The 12,164-nt window shown below is 40.0% G+C and overlaps 1 protein-coding gene across 1 annotated transcript in view; it reads left to right on the forward strand.

Annotated features, from left to right (window-relative positions):
- Positions 1 to 12,164, forward strand: part of LOC126299484 (uncharacterized) — a 66,820-nt gene that overhangs the window by 20,237 nt on the left and 34,419 nt on the right. The window lies entirely within an intron of this gene.

Consider the following 12,164-nt stretch of genomic DNA (forward strand, 5'->3'; position numbering starts at 1 on the left):
GAGCTGTGTCAGTTTTAATTATGCTAACATTTAAGCATTACTTAGCTTTGCGTGCTACTTTTAACCTTAGTGAAAAGCTGAAAACAGGTTTTCTGCTCCCCGCATGTATCATGATAAAACACAGCAGCACCTATGGCAGCTGTTGGCTCTCGTGTTAACTTTTTAGGTGGTGAGAGGAAAGGGTAGAGGACAAGAGCAGTTAAAGGGAACAGCTTTTGCAACTTTGGAGAGGGGAAAGAACAAAAATATATCAATTAATGCACTTTATTGTTGTTTAAGTGTCCTCTTCTCAAGTACTAAATTTTTCAGAATACTCTTTAATGAAGGAGTCATTTGAAGCAATGTCAGTGCTTTCAAGAAAATTTATTCAAATGTCTTATCTTCAGAAAGCCATTTTCTTGCAAATAATTCAGCATCACATCCACAATTAATCCACTCTTCCACAGTGACACCATCAGTGGTTCGTCGGTAAATTCTACACAGCTTTTATTCTGAATGTGCAGTACCTTGATGCGACCTTTTCTTTCACTGGGTCCAGTACATTTTCTATCCCTTTTTGACTGAGTATTACTGTAATTGTCTTCTGTACTATCTATATTTTGGCTTTTGTACCATTATCAAATACACTGCGAAAAGTTCTTAGACTGTTAATACATCATATCTGTTAACACAGTCAAAAGCAGTGTTCTGTTGAAACCGTACAACCTTGTGGCTCATTTCTGCTGCTGTGCTGGCAAGTTCATATTCATTGTAAAGGTACTCTACTTCCTCCAACATCTCCACTTCCATATAGCATCTTGAAATTGAAATAGTTTTCTCTTGTATCCACTGTGCAAGCACTCAAATGCTTACCATTGTACAATCTGTTACCTTTTCTCTCTTATGTGTCACCCTCCATTATTGTCTATCTTTACCCTCACAACAGTTGGGTGTACCTGATTATGTGGTGTGAGCGACCCGCCCTCCCTATTTAACTTTCTCCAACATGTCCCTGACAAGGGAGCTAAAAGTTCTGAAAGCTGGGTAATGTGTCATTTTACTTTCATATTTCTCACATCAGTGCTGTGCATTTTGCCCTCTGAAGGTAAGGACTAGTCACATATTCTTTCTCATTATTAGGGAACTGAAAAATTGGCATTTCCAATAAATGCAAATATAGATGTGAATTCTGCTTAAAAAAATTCAAAAGTGCAACATTAACTATTAAATGGTATTTCGTGGTGAATTGTATCCAGATTAACTCTTCCATCAGGGGTGGTTTGATATACCTTTATTTTCTGTGTATAAATGTTGATAATGTAACCAATTTTCAGTTACTGGTATGCATATCATCTGGGGAAGCCCAATTTTAGAAGATAATGTGCATAAGAACATGTTTGCAAAATAAAAAGTGCACAAATGTGATAGACATACTGGTGCTCTTGATGCTCTGGTGCCATGCCGATTGGGGGTGGTGGTGAAATGTCCTGTATAAGATATACACCACATAATGCAACATAGGACTCAACCGTGGCACCTAGCATCTTAGAACAAAGAAATGTGTGTGTGTCTGTGTCTGTGAGCTGAAGTTGAAAAATTGGTATAACGTGGGCACTTTAATGTGGCAATTTTACATGGTTGCTGTTTTGAACTGTGACTGCATCAAATATCGGTAGAGGTCAGCCCTGGACTACCTCGTTTAGGATACTGCTAACCTCAGCATGCAATCTTGCATTAGCCTGCACCAAGTGCTTTTTGTTGTGCATTTCTCATGTTTTCTTTTCCTATTTTGAAATAAGTGAAAAGACTAATGTCGGTGTGTCATGGAGTTTGATTATGACCCTCACAGTACAGAAGGGATCAGTGATCCCTATGACTGCATGTCAGGTCTGCTTTTGCAGAAACACAGAACAAGTGTATGTTGGCTACTGTGGGAGAGGCAAACTAATTGTGTTTTCTTAAACCATTCCAAACTCTCTGGCAGTAATAATTCTAGTTTGTATACACTCATGGCCAACTGTCAGTTTGTAGTATCCACACTGTCCAGGACAGCCACCGAAATACAAAAAAAGTCAATGCATTTCAGTCACACTGAAAGGAGGAATCACCTGATAGAACTTTGCACAGCTCACAATTTAATAATTACTACTTATTTTAAGAATTGTGAAAGAAGGCTGTATGTGTGGAAGAGGTGTGCTGACATTGGAAAGTTTCTGGTGGGTTGCGTAAAGGTAAGACAGGTTTTGCTACCAGATTCTAAACAGCAAGCTTTTCTCCAGAGGATGTGAACATTGGTTATAAATTCCACATTAAAACTAAGAAACTGCAGAAAGGTAAGTAATTAGAGACAGAACCTGGATAAATTGAAATGAACAGAGGCTGTTAAAAGTTTCATTGGCAGCATTAGGCAGTAATTACAGAAACAATGGAAATGAATGCAATAGAAGACAAATGGGCAGCTTCGAGAGACAAAATAGTGAAGCAGATAAGCAAAAAATAAATACCAGATCCAGTAGAAATCAATGCATATCAAAAGAGAGATTTAATTTAGTTGAAGAGAGAAGATTGAAAATGCAGCAAGTGAAACATGCAAAAAGTGTAAAGCATGAGATCAGCAGAAGGTGCAAAGTCACAAAGTAGGGATGGGTAGACGAGAAATGCAGGCATATAGAATAATAATACGTGTCTGTGGAAGAAATAGATCCAGTGTATAGGAAAATTAAACAGGCCCTTGGAGAAAAGAGAAATAGCTATATGAATATTAAGAGCTCTGAGTGCAAGCCTATACTAAACAGACAAAGGAAAACTGAAACATAATGAATAGAGGGTCTGCAAAATGGAAACAAACTTGAAGACAGTATTATGAAAAGAGAAGAGAAACTGAATGAGGTTAGATAGGAGATATGACACTGCAAAATGAAATGAAGTGATCGTGTGGCACTGTTGGCCAGGAGGCCCCATCTGGGGAATTTTGGCTGCCAGGTAGCAAGTCTTTTTTTTTTCAGGTTACACCACATTGGGCAACTTGCGCACTGGTGATGACAACACAACACCCTGTCCAAGAGTGGAGAAAATCTCCAACCCAGCCAAGAATAAAACCCGAGCCTACTGCATGGGAGGCAGACATGTTACCACTCAGGTAAGCAGGTAGACTATGACACTGCAAAAAGGATTTGACAGAGCACTAAAAGACCTAAGTCTAAACAAGAACCCGGGAGTACATGACATTCCCTCAGAATTACTGAGATCATCAGGAGATCTACAATAATTCCATCTGCTGTGCAAGGTATGAGACATGTGAAATACATTAAGACATTAAAGAAAAATGTAATAATTCCTTGTCTAAAGAAGTCAACTGCTGACAGGTGTTAATTTTACTGAACCATCAGTTTAATAAACCATGGTTGCAAATAGTGACAAGAATTGTTTACAGAATAATGGTAGAAGTCAGTTGTTGGGAACGCCTTTTAAGTTCCAGAGAATGTAGAAACACTGGAGGTGGTACTGACACCATGATTTACATTAGAAGGTAATGCCAAGCCTATATGTATAGGGTTTTTAGATTTAGAGGAATCTTTTGAGAATGTTAACTGAAGTGCATTCTAAAAAAATTTTGAAGGTAGCAGGGAAGAAATACAGACAGCGTAAAGCTATAGCCAGGACATGAAAGTGAAGCAGTAGCTGAGAAGAGAGTAGAAAGGGTTGTAGCCTCTCCCCAATGTAATTCAAGCTATACATTGAACAAGTATTAAAGGAAACGCAGGAGATATTTTAAAAGGGCATTTAAGTTCAGAAAGAACAAATAAAAACATTGTAATTCAGTCTGAGACAGAAAAAGACTTGTGAGAATGGTTGAATAGAATCAATAGTGTCTTGACAAGATGTTACAAGATGAACATCGACAAAAGGAAAACAAGGGTAATAAAATTCAGCTTAATTAAATCAGAAGGAATTGATTAGGAAATGAGCCACTAAGAATAGTAGATGAATGTTGCTATTTGGGCAGTACTATAACTGATGATGTCCGAAGCAGAGAAAATATAAAATGCAGTCTGGCAACAGCATGGAAAGCATTTCTGAGAAAGAGAAATCTGTTCTGTAGGCCCCAGTGGAAGTGAAACGTGAATGATACGCAGTTCACAAAAGAAGAGAATAGAAGCTTTAGAAATGCGCTAAAGAAGAATGGTGTAAATTAGCTACTGGATCAAATAATTAAAAAAGGTACGGAATCAAACGAGGGGAAAAGCTCGCGCAAGAACTTTATCAAAATTGATCTCGCAAGGCACTGGGATTATGAGTCGTGGAAAACACCAATGACGGTGCTGAAGCAGCGTGTGGTGAGCAGGGCCCAGGGAGTAGGGGTGGAAGAGATGAGGAGGCGGGTTGGCACACCATCCCCCCACTCGTGGGACGATGGCCTCACAGGAACCCCAGACAGTGATTTGCCAGGCAGCGACCCCCTCTGCGACGCGAACCGGTCCATCTGCAACACAGGAACGGGCATGGCGGTGATCCCTCTGGAACAGGCCCTGCCGTCCGCAGCTGCAGCTGGTCAAAGTGACGGGCTGTTGTAATGGGACATCAGCCTCTGTAGCATATTTTTTCCTCAAGATTAATTGTTGATACCAATATTATTTTTTGAATTTTGGGCGGGTCAGTATTATCTCAGTTGCTGTTCTGAAAACTTTCATATAATTTTATACACAGTATTTTATATTTCAAGCTAAAATTATGAAAAGGAATTACTTTATAAAATATTTTAGTTGCAATGTTATTATCGATAAGTACTACTTCTGAATGTTCAGCAAAATAATTTTTGTAAAGACATTTGAAATTACAAATTATTTGAACTTAAAACTTTTATTATTAATTATGCAATCCTGTACTGTTTACTATGTTTATATCTGGATACATTTATGAAATAATAATCAAAATTAATACTATAAAGAAAACTAGTAGAAATTCATTTGTTAAGAAAAATTGTAAACTCTTCGGAATACTGTTATTTCCGCAGAGTGTGAGAGTCATAAGCTTGCCTTGGATTTTATTGGACATATTTTTGTATAATAGGTGTGAATAATGTTATTTAGCTTTGTTAATGTGAAAAATGAAAATACTGTATGATACACTAAAAATTGAGAAAATCAGTGAAAAATATAAAAAAAATCTGCAACAACACTCTTCCAATTTATTTAGTTGAAACCAACTTTGAGGACCTGATTTTAGATTTTCAGCTTCAAGAATCAGACCTCTAAGAAGAACTAGAGCCATCTTAACTTAACGAGCTAAGTAAACTTAAAAGTTTATTGAAATCTCCTCTCAAATTTTCATAAAAGACTTTGATTATTAATTAATTGGACTGGGCATTGTTTAATGTGGACAATATCACAGGCACCAGCCCCGTCAATGCCTGATGACGGCAGGAACCTAGTTTGGCTGGCGGCTGAAACCACGAGCCAAACAGACGCACCCTGCTGGAATCGTAGCAGAGCCAGTGACGCCAGGGTATGCAGTATCGCATGCAGTGGGTGGAGGAGTGTCCGTGGTTGATGTCCGTGTAGCAGCTCCGCCAGGCTCTCATCCGCAACTGGAGTGAAACAGTATGAACTCAAAATTGCTATACAGCAGCTTCAGGGGACCTGCCAGATACATACTTGTGCATTTGAGTTTTAAACATCCAAACCATGCGTACATCCTCACCATTAGATTTAGGATGAAACGGTGAGCTATGAGATGGCGAACACCACTATCCTGAAAAGAAATGCAAATTCTCGAGAAACAAACTGGGGGTCTTTCCAGTAACCACAGTATGCAGAAGTATCTTAGACAGGGCTAAAATAGTGGCTGCTGTGGACATTAGTGGACAACATGCCATACAGGGAAACTTGGAATAGTTGTCCACTACAATGAGCCAATACTGATTTACGAAGGGCCAGCAAAATCGACATGCAGATGCTCACAAAAGCACTGCGGTGTTGGCCAGGGGGAGGAAAAGATGACCAGAACACAGTGAGTACAAGCATCAATAAACCATCTAATGTCCCCATCTATACCTGGCCAATACACCTGGCGAGCCAAAGCTTCCCCCCCCCCCCCCCCCCCTCTCCGCTTCCATTGACCGACATGCAGCATCTACATCCATACTCCGCAAGCCACCAGACGATGTGTGGCGGAGGGTACCTTGAGTACCTCTATTGGTTCTCCCTTCTATTCCAGTCTCATATTGTTCATGGAAAGGATTGTTGGTATGCTTCTGTGTGGGCTCTAATCTCTCTGATTTTATCCTCGTGGTCTCTTCGCAAGATATACGTAGGAAGGAGCAATATACTGCTTGATTCTTCGGTGAAGGTATGTTCTCGAAACTTTAACAAAAGCCTGTACCGAGCTACTGAGAGTCTCTCCTGCAGAGTCTTCTACTGGAGTTTATCTATCATCTGCGTAATGCTTTCGCGATTACTAAATGATCCTGTAACGAAACGCGCTGCTCTCCGTTGGATCTTCTCTATGTCTTCTATCAATCCTATCTGGTATGGATCCCACACTGCTGAGCAGTATTCAAGCAGTGGGCGAACAAGCGTTCTGTAACCTACTTCCTTTGTTTTCAGATTGCATTTCCTTAGGATTCTTCCAATGAATCTGTCTGGCATCTGCTTTACCGACGATCAACTTTATATGATCATTCCATTTTAAATCACTCCTAATGCATACTCCCAGATAATTTATGGAATTAACTGCTTCCAGTTGCTAACCTGCTACTTTGTAGCTAAATGATCGATGATCTTTATTTCTATGTATTTGCAGCACATTACACTTGTCTACATTGAGATTCAATTGCCATTCCCTGCACCGTCCGTCAATTAGCTGCAGATCCTCCTGCATTTCAGTACAATTGTCCATTGTTACAACCTCTCGATACACCACAGCATCATCCGCAAAAAGCCTCAGTGAACTTCCGATGTCATCCACAAGGTCATTTATGTATATTGTGAGTAGCAACGGTACTATGACACTCCCCTGCGGCAGACCTGAAATGACTCTTACTTTGGAAGACTTCTCTCTGTCTAACCTGTGGGCAGTGTCCTTCATAGGTAACAAAAGAACCCAGTCAAACACAGAAAGGCAATGCTGGAGGAAGAAGTAGTTACGCAAGGAATCGAAGTCACAGCCTGGTTTTTTTCTTTCTGTCCAACCATGCTGCACAAATGAGGACTTGACAAAGTGTAGGGTCCGTGGTGACAGCCTACGCTGTCTTGGCACTAGTGATAGGAAAACTATTGACCGCATTCTGGTTCTCAATATGTGAATAGAAACAAAGCAACTTGCCCTTATCAAATGCTGGGTCCAACTCGATTGCAATGTTGCTCTGTCAGCCGGTAACAGATCTAATAATGATATCAGGAGAGTAACAGAGCCCATTGCTGCAAACAATGCACTGCCTTGTCCAGCAAAGAAGTCCAAGGGTTAAAAAGAGCAACTAATGCCAAGTGATTCACGATTAAATGGAACTTAGAACAATACAAGAAGACGTGAAATTTCTTGAGAGCAAAAACAATCACAAAAGCCTCTTCAATCTGAGAACACAACTTTTGAGCAGGAGTTAGTCTTAGAAGCATAAACAATGGATCATTCAGATTTATGCACGTATTTGTGTGCCAACACGATATGCTAACATGGCTGAAAAGTGGCTGAGCAGAGTGAAGCAAAGTGAAAGTTTGGTCACAAGCATGGAACAAGAGAAAGCAACATTTTTACACAAAAGTGCAAGCAGTGGCTGAACATCGGATGTGTCAAGTAAAAACTTGTGGTAGTATGCAACTTTACCTAGAAATGCCTGCAGCTTCGTAATGGAAGTCAGCTTCAGCAAAACTGCAATTGTGTTAACACATTGATGCAACGGCTTGACCCCTGTGTGAGAAACTTCAAAACCTATGGACTCAATTGACAGCTAAAAAAAAATTGCGACTTCGCAAGGTTTCCCTTGAGTGCTGCAGACTGCAAAACAGAAAACGACGATCAGAGATTGCCAAGGTGGTCTTCGGTGAAAGTACTCGAAACAACGATATCATTGAGGTAAGTGGTGGAGCCGAGTACAAAGGCTGTTAGTTGATCAAAAAATGTTGAAAAATTGCAAGTGTACCTGGGAAGCCAAAAGGCAAGCATTTATATTGGTATATGCCGAATGGTGTATTGACAATGAGAAAACATAGTGGCCTCATCCAAGGGGAGCTGGAGGTATGCTTACAAAAAATCAATCATGGAAAAGTGGTGGCCGTCTGACAATTCGGCGAGCAGTTTGTCAGGGTGGGACAAAGGGTATGTATGTATCGTGGACTTTTATTAATCATGACACCAACGTCATCGCAGAGACGAAGCTTACCACCCTCCGCTTCTTAATGATTAGTGGTGTAGGCCATTCACTGAAAGAAATAGGTCGAAAGACATCGAGCAGTGTCAAAAGGTCTAATTTGGCCTCCGCAGAGTTGTGCAACGCGGCAGGCATCTTCACCTGAAAGAAAACGAGGGTGGGCAGAAACTTTCATGGTAATGTGGGTCTGAAAACCAGTACCACAGCCTTGCCCAGGGGAAAACAGCAATGAAAACTCAGGACTGAGGGACTCCAGTAGCTGATACATAACTTGATGTGACACTAAATTTACCTCGTCAGCAATCGAGAAAACTGAAGCGTTAAATGCACCTAACCCGAACAGGTCTGTGGTCTGGGGATGATCCACAGAAAGGAAGGTGAGAGAGCAAACAACAGATGTGTAAGATACAAGAGTGGAGAACTGACCTAGGGTTGGATTCTGCTGTTTATTATAGCTAACCAAATTCCGTGAAACCTGTGTGAGGTTAAAGGAGCCTAAGTCCACATAAATTTGTGTGTTCTCTAAGGTCACTGCAGCCTCTTTGTCCACATGCAGTTTTAGCGGTTTATGAAGCACTCTCAAGTCAATAAATAATTTTTTCAGGGAAATAATCATTGCAGAGACACAATTTATGTCCATCACTTCTACTGTGTGTGCCACATTGGAAAAGGAGTTACATTCCGATGCAGTGTGGCCTTTCTTGCAACACGTGGTGCAAACTGCCCAACGCTTAGAGCACACAGCAGGGTTGTGTTGGACAAAGCAGCATGATCAAGGCAGAAGGGGGCAAGTGGCTGCTGGTGTGATGGTGCCTATTGCTGCTGTGGCTGTAACCAACGCTTTCCCATGCGACGACAAGTTGAACGTTGACTGTTGCAGTGGCTTCCCTGTCATCCTGAACACTTGCAGTGTGCCTAATAGGGGTTGACTGAGTAGCTGCCGACCCCTCCCCATCCCCCCCCCCCCCCCACCGTACCCCTCCCCATTCAGCAACCTGATCGCATTCGGCCCATGACACTTCAAAGGACTGTACTTTTTTGAGAACATCTGTAGGCATTGGATTTTCACACTGAAGTGCTTTTTCGTGGACATCCCTATCCGGGGCCAGATCCAGATGAATAAAATCATCGTAGGATTCGTGATGGGTACTAGTTATAAATTTACAATGATGGCTTAAGTTGTGTCACAGTAATTGGTTGAGGGAAGCTTGACAGTTCATCAAATGATAAGGTGGACAGTTCTTGCAAAGGTGCAAGTTGGCACAACAGCTAATATGTATGCAGCAAAAGCCAGGAAAGAAAGAAAGCAAGCCATACACAGGTTTGCATTGTCTATTCAAAAGACCTGGAAATGTTGGCTAAACTGTATCTCATAGCAGACCCAATCTTCAGCTGATTCATCATATGCCAGAAAGGGCGACAGTTGCAATGTCTGGAGAGTAACCTGCCATGAATATGCAGACGTCACTTGTTTAAGACTGGTGACGAGAGCCTGCTGTTGTTCTGCAAAAACTTGTTGCTGAGCAGTGAGACATTGGATTATTTCTTCTATCGAGATGTTTGTCAGGTGACTTAACACTGACACTAACATGCAGAAAAAATGTAATTCTCACTCATCGCGAAGTTTGTTATAGCAAGAACAAACACGGTGCAGGAAGCATGGTACTTCATAGAGCAACACATAAGATGCAGGTTGTGCATCACATTGACTGGACAACAGTAGTACTGTGTGAAGAATAGGCTGAGCACTCATTTCTGATTGCTTAAATAATGCTGTTTCTTTGGCGGCTCATCAGTGTGTGCCAGGGGCCGACGCAGGAGCCCTCTATAATTGGGCCTGTGAACTGTATGGACTTGGCTCTGTGAAATCACACATGTCATGAGTGAAGGTACATCAGCTTCATTATAGGTAACTGAATCAATGTCAGACTTTTCAATGTTACTATTAAAATATTGTCAACGCGAACTTAGAGTAACGGATTATTGATTACTGTAGCAAGGTCGATCACAGCACCTTGTGACAGACTCTTCATTGTAATCTGAGCTAACACTACATGTAGTCTGTTTTTGTTATCCGTAAGATATATTTTTTTTTTTACAATAAAACAGCATTGGTGATTTCTTGCTGATTCCATAGATACCACATAATTATCTTGAAATTGTTTACCATGATACCTTTAATAAATCCATGTTTCAAATGTTGATACCAGATAAATTAATTACCCCTATTTTGCTACCATGAATTCAGAATCTATAACAACTAATAACCATAATATGATATTTTTTGTGAGAGACCTACTCTTTCGCCTGTTAACAAAACCGTATCACATATTAAGAAAGGAATATGTTAAGCAATATGAAAACTCAGTTACACGATGTTTTGAAAGGTATAGTTCTTTTCCACTGATGCTAGAGGACAGAAGATCTTGTTTTACACATACAACTGGAACTCAAATGCATTAGGTGAATATTATTAAAATTTTAATCACAACATTAAATTCACTGCAACTTTGGAAATAATGCGGACTCATGAAATCTAAGACCAATTTTGAAATTATCACAACAGTTCCATTAAGATGAGTACTTTTACACATGATTTCAGTCATTCTAAAGTTCATAAAAACTGTGTTTTCTTATTCTGCTAAGATGGCAGACTGAGTTGTAGAAAGGAACAACTGACTGATATTGTTGCTACCACATTTGTGTACATTGTGGTTGATTTCATGTACAGGGGATAACTTCTTTTATATTAAAAGTATTAGAAATTAAAATAGTACTTGCCACCAGGCAGCTTTATTGTACTGTGAAGGATATATTTATACTTGGTTTTTGTGACCTCACAACTCGTGAGAAGGGGCATGTCTATATGCCTCGATTATTTCTAACTGTGTTGATGTTGAGGTGGGTTGTTAAGATCTCCAGTACTTTATTTTTGTGAAGGCCTCCTGTAATTAAGTTGGTAACAGTGAAAAAACATCAATGATGGCTCTGATTGGGAATCGCATTTATTAATAAACCATGTACTTTGAATAAATGTTTTGATTTGTGCAACGCAGCACCTTTAGCATAAATGAACTGAGGGGATGTGTCTCGTGGAATGGACTGCAACCAGTTTAATTCATCTGTGGTATCGATGATTTGTGCTGGATTTGTGGTGTAATTTATGGAGGCTCAAAGTTTAATTGTTTTTAGATATCAAGTTATAGGTAATGATACTCTTAAAAAGCACTCATTCAAGCAATTCTCAAATTATTTTATGAGCCAAGGGCCATTAAGTCATGTTAACTGAGGAAAGATAGAAAATCCAAATATCAGCTCCCATAATTACTAGATTATTTTAGTCTCTCTCTCTCTCTCTCTCTCTCTCTCTCTCTCTCTCTCTCTCTCTCTCTCTCTCGTGTGTGTGCCCCCCCCCCCCCCCTCCCCCCCACACACACACTAAAATAATCTAGTAATTATGGGAGTGCACGTGTGGCAATCATGATTTCAATTTTGGCTTAAAATGTCTTAACCCATACTCCATCATTCGTGACAATTTGATGCAAGATTACCTCACCTTTCATTTTAAAAATGTTGAACATGACTGACGTCAGCCATTTCTGCTTTTGTTCAGCAGTCATTCAGTGAGAGACCCATCTCTCATAATTATTTTTATTTATTTTTTTATTTTTTTCACGTTTACATAATTCATCAGAATTAATACTAATCTTAGTGGAACTGATGTAGACTCTGGTAGTTATTTATATGTCACATGAAGATTTTTATAAAGAGCATATGCCCCAATTCATAGCTGGATTATAATTTATGTGTATGTGGCCAA

The sequence above is a fragment of the Schistocerca gregaria genome, chromosome X, assembly GCF_023897955.1.
Source record: "Schistocerca gregaria isolate iqSchGreg1 chromosome X, iqSchGreg1.2, whole genome shotgun sequence".
Taxonomy (NCBI): Eukaryota; Metazoa; Arthropoda; class Insecta; order Orthoptera; family Acrididae; genus Schistocerca; species Schistocerca gregaria.